The 19,841-nt window shown below is 35.6% G+C and overlaps 1 pseudogene; it reads right to left on the reverse strand.

Moving 5' to 3' along the window:
• Positions 1–13,831: 13,831 nt before the first annotated feature.
• LOC110223578 (eukaryotic translation initiation factor 4E type 2 pseudogene) lies at positions 13,832–14,560 on the reverse strand (annotated as a pseudogene).
• Positions 14,561–19,841: the final 5,281 nt, after the last annotated feature.

Consider the following 19,841-nt stretch of genomic DNA (forward strand, 5'->3'; position numbering starts at 1 on the left):
TACCAGACTGCTGCAACCCATCCTCCTGGTTCAGGTGTTCCAGGGTTTTTCCTGGGACATTATTTTCTGAGCTTTCAGAGGTTAATAAGGTAGGGTAAAAGCGATTTACTTCTTACTCTGCCATCTTGCCTCCAGGTACCAATTTTTTTTAAACTGAATTAATCTAAAATAATTGTAAACAATTTAACTGAAGTGACAAAAGTTCTGGATAGAAAAATAATAAATTAACTTGTGGTTTATTTTTTTTTTAGTGTTTGACTGTTGAGAGCTTAAGATTAATTTGTTCTAGGCAATAACAATGCAACAGCATTAATGAAGTGATGACATATTAGCCACTATGGAAAATATGATTCTTTTTCAGTTTCTAATCATTCCCTTCTTATGATTAAGTAGCTCCAGTCAAATTAGTTCAAGTGTTCCTTATATCTGGATTTCTTAAGTCAAGTTTATTTTAGAATTTCCCTTATTAGAAACTTTGATTCTGCTCCCCAGGGATTCCTCTGAAGTAATGTCCTGGTGCAATATATTCTCCATCCCAATTCCTCTAAAAAGATTCTTTTCCACTAGATTTTTCAGTCAGCATCCTGTAACATATTTATGCCTTCACACGCAATGGCTTATTAAAGGTTCTATATTCCCTGCTGTTTGCTAATATTGTGTTATTGAAATTAATCCAATTTGACAGCTAATTATTGGGCACTTATTGTACTGTGTAAAAGATATTGAAATGTAAGGGATACAGTGAGGTGTCACAATGGGGCACTAGTCTTGGAAATAAAAAATGTCTGAGTGTGAATCCTGTCTCAAAAAATTACTAACTGTATGACCCTGAGCTAGTTTTTTTTTCAACCTCATTTCCCTAATGTGTGAAGTGAAGGATTTTTACTTAATGGCCTTTAATGTCATTTATAAATCTAAAACTGTGTTCCAATAAACCTATGACATAAAAATGAATGAGAAACTCCTAGTTCTTAAGGAACTAAGGTTGTCTCTTCCAAGAATTCCTTCCTCAAGGAAATAAGAGCAAAAAAAAAAAACCTTCTTCAATTCACATAACCTGATATTTTTGTACAAAGTGACTTCAATCTCATTCAAAGGAAGATCTTTTGATTACAGTAGCAGTAAGCCTATCTGATGACGTTGAATTAAGCTTAAGATTTGCCTTATATATTTCACCTTGGAATTTCACACCATCAAGAATAACTTTGATATCTAGGAACTTTTGAGTAATTCAGAAGTTAATCAAGAGAAAAGGCTTGGCAAAAACAGTTGGTGTCAAAGGACATGTATGTGAGAAGATATTGTTTGGAACATGGCTAGTGAGAAAATAAAATAAATTGGAAGGCCCAAGCAGACAACATTCTCAAACCAGGAGAACCTAAGTTAGAGGAAATTTCACAGAAAATACACATATATTAAAGTTACAAAGAAACCTTCTACAAAGGAAGGAAAGTGAAAGTAAAGTATGATTTGTACTGGAATTAATAAGACAGTATATTGAAGCAGCCAGGTTGTGCAGTGTATAGAGTAGTGGGCCTGGAGTCAGGAAGATCTGAGCTCAAATAGGGTCTCAGACACTTACTAGTAATGTGACCCATGGAAGTCATTTAACCTCCATCTGACTAAATTTCCTCAACTGTAAAATAAGGATAATAATATTACCTATGAGGATTATTGTAAGGATCAAATAAAATAATAAGGCACAATTCTTGGCATATAATAGGTACAATATAATTTCTTATTCCCTTAGCCCTTCCACATATGTCTTCTATGATTAATATAACATGTGTATATAACAATACTTCTGCATATTTACATCACATTTTGCAATATGTAAAAGACTTTCTTGAAAAGAATCCTGTGAAATAATTAGTACAAGTATTATTACTCACATTTCACAGATGAGGAAACTGAGTCACAGATAGATTATGTCACTTGCCCAAGGACATTCTACAAGAAAATGGAAAAGCAAGAGTCAGGTCTTATGATTTCCAATTCAGTGACCTTTTCCAAGTACATATTTTGTTATCCAATATTAGTGCTTTATATTACTGCCCCCCCAAAAAAACTATTTTAATGACTAAGAGCAATGTGAGGTGATAAGGTGATGCTGGGAACAAACTCTTGCCGTGTTTCAAGCATGGACCCAGAAAAAAATGTTTCTTTTTTTTTTTTTATATCATAGTGACTGAAAAAGCAGGAAGATACTGACTGAAATATTTACCCTATTCCTTTCCATGTGTCTGGGTTTTTTATAGGCACTAGTCATGAGAGTAACAAAAAGAAACAAACAAACAAAAACCCTTCATTAATTAAAAATAACATTTTCCCAGAAAGTTATTCAGTAATACTTACCAATGTCATGGATTATAAGGGAAATTCTTAGCTCAATATTGAACATAAACACTGAACACAAATTTAGAATAATCTGAAATATAAATTTATTGGTTTTACCAACTAATAATTTAATATGAATCAGGACTATGATACTTCAGCTAAAACAAAATAAATATTAAAAAAAAAAACATGTTCTTGTTCTTCAGTAATAGTAGCATGGCTTCCAAGAGTAACATAGTCATGATCCCAAGGTAATCTGACTTGAGTTAGACTGTGTCTGAAGTATAGTATTTCCTCCAAAGTGCCACAGTTTAAGAAAGATTTGGTAAACTGAAGAGTGTTCAGAGCAGGGTAACCTAGACAATGAAGGTCCTTGAGTACCTGCCATGTGAAGATCAGTTAAAAAAAAATGGAAAAAGGATGTAGGAGGCTATGAAAGCTCTCCTTAAGTATATGAATGGTTGTCATGTGAAGGAGGGATTGACATTGTTTTGTCTGACCCTAGAGGACAGAACTAAAAACAAGGGGTGCCAGTTTTTTTTAAGCAAATTTAGATTTGATGTTGGGAAAAAGAAAGTTACTTTGAGTTAGAACTTCCAAAGGGTGGAATGTGCTTCCTCATGAGATTATGATTTGTTCCTCCTTTTTACAACTTTGGAGATGTGTAAACAAATTGAGCACTTATAATGAGAACTATTTTTGTATGTGAGCTGAACTAAAAAAAAAAACCTGCTTCTGTTTTTCCTACTACTCTCTGACTGATTGATTTTTTGATTCATTATCTTCTACTTTGTTGTAGATTTGACACTAATTCTAGCACCCACTTAGTTCAGGCTCTGCTGGGATGAAATGAAGTACTACCAAGTCACAATACATTAAATAAAGAAGGCGGTTTACTTAGCTCTAAAACAGTAAAGATATACAGCAAGATACAATGGTTCTTAGCCTTCTCTGGATGCAGCCCCACTTGTCTATCTGGAAACTTGTTTGATCAGTACAAAATCAATGCATGGCTACTCACATGGTCTCAGAAACTCATCAAATCTGAGAAGCCCTAACTACACAGGTCTGGGCTTATTTTGTCTATAGGCTGCAATGGTGCAACATGGTAGCTGGGAACATTTGAGTTGATGAATTGAGAGGAAGTTATGTCAAGGAAGTCAGAGAAACTGAACCAGGAAAATGCTGGTTACATTCCACCCCTGAACTAGATTCTCTTTTCCAAAATGTATGATACGGTGTTATCTGGCCTGTTCTTGAAGAATGCTAGTGAGGGAGAATATAGTATCTCCAAAGACAACCCATTTTACTTTAGGGAGATATGAATTGCAGCTAACTTTTTCTTATATGAAACTTGAATCATAAATTTCCCTGATTCTCTCATCTGGGGTTAAATAGGAAAAAAAAAGTCAATCTCTTTTCCGTATGTGTGCCTTTCAAATACTTGAAGAGAATCAAAATAGCCACCTCCTAAGTGTTTTGCTGTCCAGGTTCAAACTCTACCACCTTTAAACAATCCAATTAAATCATGATCTTGATGTTCAAACCTCCATCTTAAGTGTCACATATACATAGATAATCTGAGAAGTTAATTAATCATATTATTAGATATCTTGTTTTTCTTCTCATTTTATCCAAAGGTAAGTGACAACACTAGGAAAGTCAGAGGTAATCTTCTCTGGATTCTGTCTAGCTAATTGACTTTTTTTCCAAAATAAGATTCCCAGAAATATACAGAGTATTATGTAGTCTGACTGTGACAGAATACAATAAGATTATCTTCTTCTTAATCTTCAACTCTCTATTCCTTTCTTAATGTGAAATAAAATAATATTAAATTTTTTTAGTTGACATATTACTGTTTTCTCATACTGAGCTTTCAATCCCTTAAAATACCTAGCTCCATTTTCAGATTATCTCTTGACTACCCTTGTTCTTTTGAAGCTACTTTTTAAAAAGTTTTAAATGTGATGGTAGTTTTTGTTTTATTTTATTGAAAACAAATATTTGATTATATATGTGTGTGTTTTGAATATATACATATATTCAAAACATACACATATATACAAGCATATATACATATTTATGTGTGTATCCTTATATTTGTGTGTTTAGAATATCTATGAGTATGATATATACATATATCAGAATAATAGACAATGTCAATTATGGAGTTAATCTAGAAAGAATAGAAAAAAGTCTGAAATCAAATTGGTAGATAGATGCACAAATAAGGAGGAATGTCAATCAGCAAAGTCCAAGAATTAGCTTTTAGATATGGGGGAAAAGCCATAAGATAATAGTGTAATGAAAGGAAACAATATTTAGTAGTTCCATATTCTGCAAAAATCACAAAGAAGAGGAACACTGAAGAAGAGAACACTGGATTACTTAATTGTTGAATTTACAATAGCTGAGATCAACATCATAGCATAATATGTTTATTACCCAGTACCACAAAGCATAAGTGATATTGTAGGAGACAATGAATGCAATAACCACTCTTGTTTCTTAGCTTGCATAATGTAAAGAAAACATAATTGTTTTAGATTATATATGTACATATCTATTAGAATTTTATTTAATTTGAAAGTTACTTTTGCAAACATATATTGTATCTAAATTAGCAGATCCCAAACATTTTTAATAATATATCTCATCAGGTTTGAAAAAGGAACATTTACCTACATGATGTTTATGTGCTTCTATAATGATATTTATGTATATTGGGAAACTTACAGAAAAAAGTAAAACATGAAAAATATTTTGAGCATATTTTATTTATTTAAGGCATAAAATGTTGTTATTAAAACTATAAATAATGAGGAAATATTAGTTATATCAAAATGCTTCAAATACTTCACTATTTTAACATATCTTAGATTTACATTTGGTGATATTTTAACTTTAGAGCCTGCTTCTAAGTTCAATTTATTTCAAAACATATTTTTAATAGGAATGGCTTTAAACTTAAAAAGAGACTTCACATAGTTCATAGACCCAAACTTGAAAAAAGTGCTTTCTTGACTCTCCTTATTAAGTCATGATACCCATTTTTCAATACCATCCACCCACTGTGAATAGTTTTTGTTGCTATTGTTACATGATTTTTGTTGTTCAAAATCAACTATTAAATTTTCATCTTCCCTATAGCTAATCAGTTGTTCTTACAAAGTAATTGAATCAATGTGATGTATTTTCATGCTTTTAACAATTGGTTTCAAAGTCTAATAAAAATCTTAATTTATATGATCTTTAAACAAGTCAGAAAATTATGTTTCCTCTTTTTTTGAAGTGTGTGGTCCCAGAAAGGAGTAAACAGGTATCCATTAGGAGAAAATGGTTAACGGTGTCAAATGCTATAGAATGAGCAAGAAGGATGAGGATTGTGAAAAGGCCATCAGATATTTCATTTAAAGTATCACTATTAACTTTCAAGAGAGCTGCTTCCTTGCGTGAGAAATCAAGAATAATAAGGAAGTTGAAAAATTAAGAGATTAGGAAGGATAATGGTAAAAGGTAGTCTAGAATTTGGATAGGTTTGAGGGTGAAGATTATTGAATGAGATTTGACATATATTGTAGCCATACTTACTCTTTCTCATCAGAAAAAAAAGAAAAAGAAGAGGAAAGGATTATAAGTGCTTGCAGAGCTAGTGTGTGTCTGATGAGAGACTCCTATTACTACTAATATCCAAAAGAAAAATTTCAGGATAAGGAAGAGGAGAGTCTATAATGGTAGGGGAGAGGAGTTTTGTTTGTCAGTGCCTTTCTGATGTATGCCTGGAGGTAAGATTATAGCCACCATGAGGAGAAAACACTGGTATGGTCATGGGAGAGCAGTAGGAGAGAGTAAAAGGAGGGCATATTGAGGAAAAGCTGAGAAGTGATATAGTTGCATTGGAAAGAGCTTAAGTAGCTATGATAGGGAAGGTTGGACTCTTTATATCTTGATTACATACATAATACACATTTAATTACATACGCTTTGGCGTCAGGTGATGACTTCTAATTTTGAGACCATTGCTTTAAACATATGGAGTTTGAAAGGGTTTAGGTTAGTTTAAAAAATTGGTTCTTGTGTGTAAGTGTGTGTGTGTGTATGTGTGTGTGTGTGTGTGTGTGTGATTTGACTGCCTTGGGAAATCAATGCACCTCCTTGCTGAATGTCTTTAAAGGTATCAAATAAAATATATTTGACAAGGGATTCAGTAATACTGAAATATACTTATCAATATATTCAAAGTAAAAAAGAATCTTAGATCCCAGGTTAAGAACTTCACCTTAAAGGAAAGTAATCTGTTTTAAAGAGCAGATGAGAGCAGATGGGTCAGATAGTTGATGAGAAGGAGGAGGAGGAAGAAGAAGAAGAAGAAGAAGAAGAAGAAGAAGTAGAAGAAGAAGGAGAAGAAGAAGGAGAAGAAGAAGAAGGAGAAGAAGAAGAAGGAGGAGAAGGAGGAGAAGAAGAAGAAGGAGGAGGAGGAGGAGGAGGAAGATGAGGAGGAGGAGGAGGAAGAGGAGGAGGAGGAAGAAGAAGAAGAGAAGAAGAGGAGGAGGGGAGGAAGGGAGGAAGGAAGGGCAGAAATAGCTAAGGTATTTATCCAAAGAGGCTGGAAACAGACATTTTATAAAGCAGGCAAAGATTTAGCCTGCAAGAAAAGTGTTGCTTAGGGGAAAATTGTCTTGAAATTGATTCAGACATAAATTAATGCAATTACAATTAGATGGTGATCACAGCACCACAAAGCTACTTTTTCTTCTTTAACCACGAGCTAGACAAGAAAGGGCCTGAGGAATTCTATGGGATCTCAACAAGAGCTTCCTGGCTGACCAAGAATCTTAGGAATGGCAAATGAAGATTTTCCTCTCATTAGTTCTACCAGAATAAGTAAGATGAATAGAATACCTGTAGGTTTCATGAAGCTGAGATTTTAGAATCACATCCAACAGGATGAGATGCTCACATTACTAGAACAGGGAAAGGAGACCAGCGAAGGTAATAATACCAGACTCACAGCTCCTTTCTCCCTCCCAAAACTTCCAGGATATTTGCTTATTTAATGAAATTGTATCTGCATCACCACACTAATTAAATTATTATTTCCCCCCCCATCCGCCAAGGAAAGCTGAATGCAATCAATAACTGTTTTTACTCTACAGTGTGAAAAGCAAAATATAGCCTCTTTATAAAAAAAAAAATTGGCTTTCTTGACCAAATTACTTTTTCATTTCAGGCAACAATTTCTTCAATTATAAAATAAAAAAGTTTGGGCTAGAAGACTTCCAAAGTTTCTAACAATTAAAGAGAAATCATTGCACTAATAATGGTGATGGGTATATGTGTGTTTCTGTATGTGTGATGTGAGAAAATTATACACATGAGGTGATTATGTAAGAATCATATCTCTAAGGAATAATTATGGTCATTTTCACACAAAAGTAGATCAGGAAAATATTACTGTGTTTTTAAGACTATTTAGAAGGTCTCTGGTTTCCCCCCAAAGTATTTTCCTTAATTTCCAGTTGCTGCCTAAATTTTATAATTGGGGTGTCATAAGCCATTTTGCCTTATTATAAGTACTTAGAGAGGTCCGTTGTCACTTTCACCTCAAAATAGAAGAATTAATTGACAGCATCCTTTGAAAGCAAAGACTAAAGACTTAACACGACTTGTGTATTGAGTACTTGCAGTGGAGATGACAGCAAAGAAAGGAAACAGCTCAGAACAGATCAGGTGAAATTTCTCTAATTCACAAATTATCTAGGTTCATTGCTAAGGGACTTGAGTTTAAATTTGGACTTCTATTCACCATTTTTTCAGTAGATACACTTCCTTTCACACTCCGTTGTTTGGATGAGGAATATAGAAGGTAGAGAATAGAGCTCTTAACTTGGGCCACCACCAAGCAGGATAGAGAGCTAATAATACTCTAATTATAAGGATCGAGTGAACACTATTCTCATAGAGGATGAGGCCAGTATATAGAGCGCAAGGTTCAAAAATAGGAGACCAGATTTATTTTCCTGTGTTCTTTGCTGAGATCATATGTCTTTGGTAGCCAACTAAATTCACTTGCCCCAGTTTCCTTACTTTGAAAAAGTGAATTCTAATTTCCTCCTCTCTGTTCTTCATAGAAATATTAAGACAAAAAGATTAATTCTTTTGAAATATCAATAAAGGTATTTTTATTTCTTCAGAAATTCAATGAAAAGAATGGAAAGTATGTGGCAACGTCTGTGGATTGAGAAGGATATCATATAAATGATTTAGTTCAGAAGAAGCTTAAACTATTATGCAAAGAAATTTGAGAGGCTGAATTTCACAGACTGTATATTGATTGAATTATCTGGACAATAGCCAAATTCTTAAATACATTTGGTGTTGTTATGAAGCTTAAATGAGAGAATGTGAATTCCTTTGCATGCCTTAAACATTATGTACATTATATGTTACACACAGGCGTTGTTACTATTTTTGAATTATAATTTAGTTAAACATAAATCATGTTGGGATGTTAGAGCATAGCAGTGAACAATACTGATACAAAGAGTATAATAATAAATGAATTGTTTTAAAGTGTACAGTCTACTTTATAGCCGTTATCGCATTTAAATATCACAACAATCCTAAGAGGTAACTATTAATTATGAATAGCCTTATTTTACAAATATGGAACAGCAGTTGAGTTTAAATTATTTTATTTTAATTAAATAGCTATTGAGATACAGAAGAAAGATTTATATCTAGATCTTTCTAACTCCAAGTATAGCACTCTATGCATTACCAGAAAGAATACAAAAGAAGAAATTCATTTAGGATAACAACAATTAATTAAAGCAAGATAAAAATAACAGCACATACTAAATACCTATTTATAAGCAATTTCAAAACAGAAGCAAACTCCAGAGAAAAAAATACGCTATGGTGGCTGGCTGACTATTTTAGTATTTGTGTGTCTCCTGTCTTACAAAGTTGTTTGAACAGGTCAGAGACTATCTTGAACTTCCCTACATCATTTAGCACAATGACTTTCAGTAATTAAGTACCAGATTATTTTTGTGATAATAACAAATTATAGTGATTACATTATTATATACTGATTATCTAAGATGAATCATTATTTTTATGAATTATGCAATCATCTATCTTCTTCCACTTACATTGTTTAAAATGTGTATTAGCTTATCCATAAGAGGGTGAAAATTAAAGGGAAAAGGCATATAATCCAAAGTGAATTTGCATAGGAAAATAAAGTAGTGAATACTTCAAAATAGACAGCTAAAGTGTCTAATTAATCAATTTGATGTATTTTCCTGTCTTAATATGATGCTATCTATCTACAATATCCATTTAGTTATTTCAACTCAATCACTTGATTTGATGGGTAGATATGATCATAAAGACCAATTTTATATAGATAATTAATTACCGAAGTAAATTTTCTTCACAGAAACCCCACTGTCAATGCTGGCAGAAAGAGGTATAGGTCAACAATATTTGTCAGGTTGTTTTTTTAATCTAAAAATTAATTTGCCACATAATGTGAAAAGAATTACACAAAGAAAATTTAAATTAGTGTATGTGACAAAAATAGAATTCATGTTTTCGTCTTAAATTCTTATTCATTCATTCATTCATTCATTCATTTATTTATTTTTAGTTTTCAACATACACTCTGGATATGGATAGCATTTTCTATCATGAGTCTTTTGGATTTGTCTGAGATCATTGAACTGCTGAGAAGAAACAAGTCTATCAAAGTTAATTATTCCACAGTGTTGCTGTTACTGTGTACAATGTTCTCCTGGTTCTGTTCACTTCACTAAACATCAGTTCATGTAAGTCTTTCCAGATTTTCTTGCAGTCCACTTGCTCATCATTTCTTATAGCATGATAGCATTCCATTACAAGCATATTCCACAACATGTTGAGCCATTATCCAATTGATGGGCATCTTCTCAATTTCTAAACCTTGGCCTCCACAAAAAGAGCTGCTATAAATATTTTTGTGCATGTTCATCCCTTTCCTTTTTTATGACCTCTTTGGAATACAGTCATAGTGGTGGTATTGCTAGATCAAAGGGTATGCACAGTTTCAAAGCCCTTTGGGCATAGTTCTAAATTGCTCTCCAGAATGGTTGAATCAGTTCACAAATCCACCAGCAATGCATTAGTTTCCAATTTTGCCACATCTTCTCCAACATTTAACAATTTCCTCTTTCATTTCATTAGCCAGTCTGATAGGTGTGACTTGGTACCTCAGAGCTCTTTTAATTTGCATATTTCTAATCAATAGTGATTTAGTGCATTTTTCATGTGACTACTATGAGAGCTTTAATTTCTTCATCTGAAAACTTCCTGTTCATATTCCTTGGCCATTTATCACCTCGAGAATGAATTGTATTCTTATGAATTTGACTCAATTCTCTATATATTTTAGAAATGAGGCCTTTATTGAAGACGCTGGCTGTAAAGATTGCTTCCCAGCTTTCTGCTTCCCTTCTAATCTTGGCTGCATAGGCTTTGTGTGTGCAAAACCTTTTTAATTAAATACAATCAAAATTACCTGTTTTGCACTTCATAATGTTCTCTTTCTCTCTTTTGGTCATAAATGTTTCCCTTCTCCATAGATCTGATCGGTAAACTACTCATTGCTCTACTAATTTGCTTATAGTATCACTATATGTTTAACTTGTGTACTCATTTTGACTTTCTCTTGGTATAAAGTGTAAGATATTTGCCTATGACTAGTTTCTGCCATATTATTTTCCACTTTTCCCAGCATTTTTTGTCAAACAGTGAGTTCTTATCCCAGAAGCTAGAGTCTTTAGGTTTATCAAACAATAGACTACTAAGGTCATTTACTACAGTATCTTGTGTATCTAATGTATTCCACTGATCCACCACTCATTTGCTTAGCCAATACCAAGTAGTTTTGCTGCTTGCTGCTTTATAATACAATTTAAGTTCTTCCTTGGCTAGGCCACATTCCCTAGCATTTCTTTTCATTAGTCTCCTTGATATTCCGGATCTTTTGTTCTACCGGATGAATTTTGTTATTATTTTTTCTAGCTCTATGAAATATTTTTGGTAGTTTCATTGGTATGGCACTGAATAAGTAAACTAATTTAGGTAGAATTGTCATTTCTATTATATTATCTCAACCTACCCATGAGCAACCGATATTTTACCAATTATTTTGATCTACTTTTATTTGTGTGAAGTGTTTTATAATTTTGTTCATATAGCTTCTGGGTTTGTCTTGGAAGGTAGACACCCAAATATTTTATGTTGTCTACAGTTACTTTAAATGGAACTTCACTTTCCACCTCTTGTTGTTGGCTTTGTTAGGAATATATAGAAACAACAATGATTTATATAGGTTTATTTTATATCCTGCAACCTTGCTAAAGCTGTTATTTATTTGAAGTAGTGTTTTAGTTGATTCTCTAAGTATACCTCATATCATCTGCAATGAGTTACAACTTCATTTCTTCATTGCCTATTCTAATTCCTTCAATTTATTTTTCTACCTTTATTGTTAAGCTAATATTTCTAATACAATATTGAATAACAGTGCTGATAATGGAAATCCCTGTTTCACCTCTGATCTTATTGGAAATGTTTCTAGCTTATTTACATATAATGCTTGCTGATGGTTTTTGATAGATGCTATTTGTCAGTTTAAGGAAAACTCCATTGATTTCAATGCTCTCTAGAGTTTTTTTTTTTAAGTAGGAATGGGTGCTACAATTTATTTTTAAAAATGTCTGCATCTATTGAGATAATCATATACTTTATGCTATGGTCAATTATGCTGATAGTTTTCCTAATGATAAGCCAGCCTTGCATTGCTGGTATAAATTCCACCTGGTCATAGTGTATTTTCCTCATGATAACTTTATGTAATCTCAGCTAATATTTTTTTAAAAATGTTTGCATCTTTATTCATCAGGGAAAATTGGTCTATAATTTTCTTTCTCTGTTTTGGCTCTTCCCAGTTTAGGTATCAGCACCATAAAAAGAATTTGCTAGAATTCTTTCTTTGCCTATTTTTCTCAAATGATTTATATAGTGTTGGAGTTAATTGGTCTTTAAATGTTTGGTATAATTCACTTTTAAATTTACATAACCCTGAAGATTTTTTTCTTAAGGAGTTTATTGATGGCTTGTTCAATTAATTTTTCTGAAATGGAGTTATGGTTTTTTGTTCCTCTTCTATATTAATCTGGGCAATTTATAATTTTAAAATTGTTCATTTCACTAAAATTTTCAGATTTATTGGCACGGGGGGGCAAAATAGTTCCTAATTATTGTTTCAATTTCCTTTTCATTGGTGGTGAATGCACTCTTTCATTTTTGATACCAGTAATTTGGTTTCACTTTCATATTTTTAATCAAATTCAGTAAAAGTTTATCTGGTTTTTTTTTTCATAAAACCAGCTCTTGGTTTTATATATTAGTTCAATACTTTTCTTACTTTCAAATCTATTAGTCTCTCCTTTGCTTTTCAGAATTTCTAATTTAGCATTTAGCTGGGATTTTTTTTGGGGGGAGGCTCATGATTGATCTTTAATAAGTAGAGTAACATGAAGGTGATAATAATAATAATAGTACTTGGCACTGCTCCAGAACCCTCCCTTGGAGAAACTCAGACCAATTAGACATTAATTCAGCCTCACAACAACCCTGTGAGGTAGGTTAAGTATTTTATCCCCCATTTTACAGATGGGGAAACTGAAGCACAGACAGGCAAAGAGACATACCGAAAGCATACAGCCTGCCTCCTAATGGTCAGCTCTCTTTCCCGGGCTGAGATGCTCTAATTGCTTTTACTGGCTTTGTACTGTCCTTATCAGTAATTCTCTGTCTCTGAAAAGGTAATCCTGGTCCATGAGATTTCCTATGCGTGAATGGCTGTGTTTCCTGAGATTCCTGGTGAGGTCCCTCGGCTTCACCTCCACCTCTGACCCTTGTTTCCCCACTCAGCCTATCCCCACAGGAACCACATGCTCAGGGTCCTTGGCACTCTCAGCTTGACACAAAAGGAAATGACATCACCACCCCAGGGCTAAGTCCAATTCCCAGGGCTATGAAATCAGACTGAAGGTAAGGGGTTAAAACTGCAGGTAATAGAGGATAGGGATCTACTACCTCCAACAGCAGCAAGAAAAAGCAAAGACCTTGTCTTTCTTTTGAGGAAATAGATTAGAGACTGAAAGACAAGGCAGCCTATATAAAAATAAGCCTAGGTTAATACAAAATGGTTTAAAAGAAAAGGTCTCTTTTACACGGCCCATGTTTTACCCAAGTGGGTGCCCATTACAGAGCTATCCAAAGTTACCCAAAGCCCTAGTATCTCAGACTGGCCTGGCCTTTCACCACAGGTCAGCCTCCTGCACAATCATGCACATATGGGCACATGGCAGGGAAGTGCCAATGTGCAACCCTATTTCTGCTGAGCTCAGGGACATCCCCGGCTCCTCCTCAACACTTACTTGATGATGTCGGGGTGTGCTTTGTTTTCTATTACGGTGTTGGGAGGAAGGTTAAGCACTCGACGAAGCGTGTCCCTGATATGGGCTGTGGTTGGTTGGTCACTGGCTGTCTTGTTCCATATTTAAATAATGTCTTCCTGGAAACGGACAAAAGACAATTGTCCCACAGATCTCCTCGCCCACCATGAACTGTTTCCCTAACATGGAAAGTATAAGATTCTCCCAGCACGGGGATGCTAAGCCCTTGCGGAGTCGAACAATCCATTTGCCACAATTTTTATTTGCATCATCCTCCCACATGGGTTTGATTCCCTCTTTGAAGAGATGGAAGTCACTATGGCCTGTCAGGTCCCAGGGACGTACCACGTGGCTGTAAAACCTCCAGAACTCCTTGACGGAGGCGAATGTGCCGATCTGCTTAATGTTCTGCTCGTAGTTCTGTGAGCTGGTCGGCCGACCTGGTGTACTCCAGGAGTGCCAGAAAGTGTAGTTGGACTGCAGTGGGTGTTCTGCAGGTCCAGGGACAACAGCCTTCCTCTTGTGCCTGCGCTGACTTTGGTTTCGCTCACTTTTTTTTTCCTTTCACCGTCTTTCTCTCTGCTGTTTTCTTCATTCTGGTCATGGTCCCCTCTGTCATCATCTTTCAAGCAGTCAGGAGATTCGAGTTTGGGTTTCATTAATGTCTTCGGCAAGTCCTTTTCCTTCTCTGAGCCTCGTTTTCTCATCCAAGATCACAGAGGATGGTGACAGGGTCAGGATTGGAACCGAGGTTCTCGGACTCCAAATCCAGCACCCTTGCTGGGGCACCACACGACCGCCCCGCAAGGCATCTCAGAAGCGCTTAATAAATGCGCGTCGATTGGGGGAGGGGAGAGGAGGTGGGTGCCTCATCTCTGCCTTCTCCTCCCGCCTCCCTCCCTGGCCCGGGTCTTTCCCTCCCCCTAGCCCAGGGGTCCCCCCCCCCAGGCCCTGTCCTTGGCCCCTGGTAGGCCCCAGATGGGGCCAGCTCAGGCTCAGGCCGGGCTGGTTTGGGGGGGGGGTGCGGAAGATTGGGGCCGCATGCCATGCCATTAGCTGGGGTTTTTTAATTTGTTCCTTTTCTAACTTTTTTAGTTGCATGCCCAATTAATTGATCTCTTATTTTCTCTATTTTATTCGTGTTAACATTTAGAGGTATAAAATTTCCCCTAAGAACTGCCTTGGCTGCATCCCATATGTCTTGGTATGTTACCCTCTTTGATGAAATTATTTATTATTCCTACGACTTGTTATTTGACCCACTCATTCCTTAGGATTAGATTATTTAGTTTCTAATCAATTTTAATCTACCTTTCTATGGTCCCTTATTAAATATAATTTTTTATTCCATCATGATCTGAAAAGGAGGCATTTAATTTTCTACATTTCTACAATGGATTGTGAGGTTTTTATGCCCTAGTACATGGTCTATTTTTGTGTAGGTGCTGTATACCATTAGAAAAAATAATGTTTATTCCTTTCAATCCTATTCAATTTTCCCTAGAGATCTACCTTATCTAACTATTCTAAGATGCTATTCACCTCCTTAACTTTTTTTTTTAATTTTGTGGTTAGATTTATCTAGCTCTGAGAGGGGAAGGTTGAAGTCCTTCATTAGTATAGTTTTTCTGTCTTTCTTCCTGTAACTCCCTTAATTTCTAGTCTAAGAATTTGGATGGTATACTACTTAGCTTGTTTATGTTTAGTATCGGTATTATTTCATTCTCTATGGTACCTTTCTAGCAAAATGTAGTTTACTTCCTTATCTCTATTAATTAGATCTATTTTTGCTTTCACTTTGTCTGAGATCAGGTTTGGTACCACTGTTTTTTTTTTTTAACTTCAGCTAAAACATAATATATTCTGTGCCTGAGTTTTACCTTTACTCTGTATCACTGCTTCAAATGTGTTTTTTGTGAACAAGATATTGTGGGATTATAGTTTTTAATCTGTTCTTCTAACTACTTCTGTTTTATTGGAAAGTTCATCCTATGCACACTCAAAATTATGATTTCTATCTGTCTTTCTCTCCATCCCACTCTCTTTCCTGTTTACGTTTTTCTCCTTTCTCCCTTTCCCTCCTCACTAGTGTTTTCTTTAGACCAACACCTACCTCAATCTGCTCCCTCTTCTCTTGGTCCCCTCCCTTTCTTTCTCCTTATCCCTATTATTTCTTCCCTTCCTTATGCCCTCCCTTCTATTCACCCTCTCCCTTTTATTTCCCTTTTCCCCTCCTTTCTATAAAGTAAGGTAGATTTCTATACCCAACTGAGTATTGTTATTCTCTCTTTGAGCCAAATCCAATGACAGCAAGGTTCAGAAAATGCTTGCCTCCCTCAATTATTTCCTTTTACTGTAATAGGTCTTTGTGCCTCTTCATGTCATGTAATTTACCCTTTTTTGTCTCCTCCTTTCCTTTTCTCCCAGTACAATCCTTTCCCCCCCAATTAATTATTATTTTTATCATCACATCAAAGTCACCTTATACCCACAGCCTGTCTATGTATACCCCTTCTAAGTGTCATAACAAAGATAGTTCTCAAAAGTTACAAATACCATCTTCCCATATAGAGATGTAAACAGTTTACCTTTATTAAATAATATGTTTTTTTCTTTCCTGTTTACCTTTTTATGATTCTCTTGAGTCTTGTTTCTGATGATTGAATGTTCTGTTCAGCTCTGCTTTTTTTTTTTATCATGAAAGTTTGGAAGTCCCTGAAAGAGTATGCTCCATTTTTCTGGGTAGTTGATTCTTGTTTATAATCTAAGCTCCTTAACTCTGGAATATCATATTCCAAGCCCTCCAAACCTTTAATATAGAAGCTGCTAGGTGCTGTGTAATCTTGAATGTGGTTCCATGATATTTAAGTTGTTTCTTGCTGGATACTTGGAGTATTTTCTCTTCTAATTGATAATTCTGGAATTTGGCTATGATCTTTCTTGGAGTTTTCATTTTGGAATCTCTTTCAGGAGGTGATCAGTGGATTCTTTCAATGGCTATTTACCCTCTAATTCTAGGACCTCAAGGTACTTTTCTTAGATAATTTTTTGAAAGATGCTGTACAGATTTTTTTTTTTTTGATCATGGCTTTCATATAGACCAATAATTCTTAATTTTTTTCCCCTGGATCTATTTGCCAGGTCAGTTGTTTTTCCAATGAGATATTTTACATTTTTCTTCAATTTTTTCATTCCTTTGATTTTGTTTGACTGATTCTGGATGTCTCATAGAGGCATTAGCTTCCACTTGCCCAATTCTAATTTTTAATGAATTGTTTTCTTCATTTAATTTTTCTACCTCCTTTTCTATTTGGCCAATTCTACTTTTTAAGGAGTTCTCTTCTTTGGATTTTTGTGCTTCCTTTATCCATTTGGCCAATTCTACTTTTTAAGAATTTGTTTTCTTCAGTGGATTTTTCCCCATTTTGCCAATTGTATTTTTAAATTAGTTGTTTTCTTCAGTCAATTTTCTCCTTCTTTTTCCAAGTGTTGGCTCTCTCTTGCATACCTCTCATTTCTTTTTTCAGATTTTTCTTCTGCCTCTCTTATTTGACTTTGAAATCTTTTTTGAGCTATTCCAAGAAGGCTTTTTGAGCAATTCATATTTCCCTTTGAGGTTTGTAGGGGAAGCTGAGGAGATCCTGCCCAGCCCCTCACATGACTGCCTCCTGAACTGACATAAGGGATGTAATTTAAAGTTAGTTTGTGTGACTGGGAGCATCAAGGGAATGGAACATCAAAGAATAAACAAACTATGTTAGTCTGCCAGAACAACCCTTATCTCAAGAAATGTGTGTGTCCAAGGATCTTGTGTATCCTTGGACACATACATAAAACATAGGCATCTGGAGCTCTGGCCAAGCTCCCTCTTTGTTCTAAGGTTGTTTTGCTGCAATTTATGTAGATATAAAAAGGGCCACTTGGGAAAGAGACCTTTGTAGGTCTTTATTTCAGAGATGAGGATGCCCACCTGTTTCCCAAACAGGTCCCTGAATGCCATTTCTCTTGAAGTCTCCCTGGTGTCAGAGATCAGAGCTCCCCTGGTTTAGTTAAGTACCCTTCTTCCTTTCTTTCTTTGTCTATTTCTATCCTTTCTTTGTTCTATGTTGATTCACTAGATCATATGCACATTATTTTAATTCCTACTTGTCTCCTTAAGCATTATGAAACTCAATTACTTGTTAAGTTAGCATGGAGAATGTCTTTGTGTCTTAAGATCTGAACCTAAAGTAAAAGTACTGTGCAGTCCGTAATCCCCTTTCAATTAAAAGGTTTCAGATGTAGGTACATTGACAATGTAGTCCACTTTTGAGATTGTGTTTTGATCTTTCCTTTCACCATAGTAATTCTTAATGGTCAATGTTTATTTTTCCTTCTTGCTCATCTTGTTTGCCTATTTCCTGGCTTTTAAAATTGAGCACTGTACCCCAACCTTCTTGTGCTGTGGGCCAGGCCTGGTCACTGGCTTTGTGTGCTGAGGCCTCAGATGTCTGCTGTAGGCTGTAGAGGTTTGGCAGCTTACCTTGTGCTCAGGTGGCATCCTGGTGTTGGTGTCAGGTATATGCTGAGGCCAGATATAGTGTGTCTGTGTTTTCCTGGGTTACATTGAAGCAGGGGGAGAGGGGTTCACACTGGAAGACATCTGCCCACTCAAGACGTCACTGAAACACAAGGGAGGTCCACTGCTGAAGGAGCCTGCCCACCTGGGGCTATGTCAGAACACAGGGAGGTCTGGCTGCTCAAGGATCCATGCCCACCTGGGGCTGTGCTGAAGCATAGGGAGGTCTGCTTCTGGTGGATGCTTTCCCACCCTGGGCTGTGCTGGTACATGTTGTGGTTCTCTGAGCTATAGTCTGCCAATTCCCTTGGCTATGCTAAGGCAAATGGAGGACTTGGTGTTCCCACTTGCTTGCTCCACTGACCTGGGACACAGGATCTCCTGCTGGTTTGCTGAGGTAGGGCTTATTGCTGGCTTGACAGGTTGAGTCCTGTCCTTGACTGTGATCCCCTTTTACCTGAGTGAGATGTACTTTTTCTGCAATCCTCCAAGTTTTCTAGACTAAAATTCTGCTTCACCCCATCTTTCTGCTATCTCCACTGTTCCAGAATTTTTCTTCAGGTTCTGTTTTCTGGGTTTTTTAGAGGTCAATAAGGGAGAGTGAGAGTGATTTACCGCTTATTGCACCATCTTGACTCCCAGAAGTCCCATTTTTGTTTATAATAGTTCACTACAGATAAAAATCCAAATCCAGTGCCTCAATGATTACAACAATGATTGACATTTATATATCATTTATAAATATGCAAAACAGTTTATAGATGTTATTCTGATAGTTGTTGGTACTGTTGTGGAGATTTCATTTAGCTGGCTTGCATTCATCACTACCCTCTCTTCCCTATCTCTTTTGACCCCAGAGAATTTATCAGCCAAACCTGTTACAACAATTAGCTCAGTTTTTCACTTTTTATCTTAGCAACAGCAAAATGCTCCTTCAGGTCCCTATTCTCCTTTCTTCTGTTTTACAATTAACAAAAGGTCAGTAGAATATTTGTGATAGCTCAGTGCCCCCAGTGAAAAAGTTCCAAACATTTATTCAGAAATGGTTCCGCGTCTTAATTTAAATTTATTTTTTTTAATCTCTAGCCAATCCTTGGCTTTTTTGTGGTTAAGGAAAAATTCAGGTTAACAGCAATATTTAAGACATTAATACAATAAATCATAGAACATGTTAACAGATTGACATTATGTGGAGGAATTTGGGGAAAAGTGGTTGTTTTATTGGAACTCCCATCAGTCCATGGAGTGGTGGATTGAAACAGAGTCTTCCTGACAAATTGGCTCTGAGATATCCAGTTGGCCTCCTCAAACTCTTTCTCCTTTCATACAGCTGACCCTCACTGCTTTCTCCTTTTTGCATGTTACCCTTTTTCTCTAATTTTTTTCTGGTTGGCTTGCTAAGCCTTTGGCAGGCCTGGGGAATATGTTGT

This window comes from Phascolarctos cinereus, unplaced genomic scaffold, assembly GCF_003287225.1.
Source record: "Phascolarctos cinereus isolate Bilbo 61053 unplaced genomic scaffold, phaCin_HiC Scaffold_7;HRSCAF=346, whole genome shotgun sequence".
Classification (NCBI taxonomy): Eukaryota; Metazoa; Chordata; class Mammalia; order Diprotodontia; family Phascolarctidae; genus Phascolarctos; species Phascolarctos cinereus.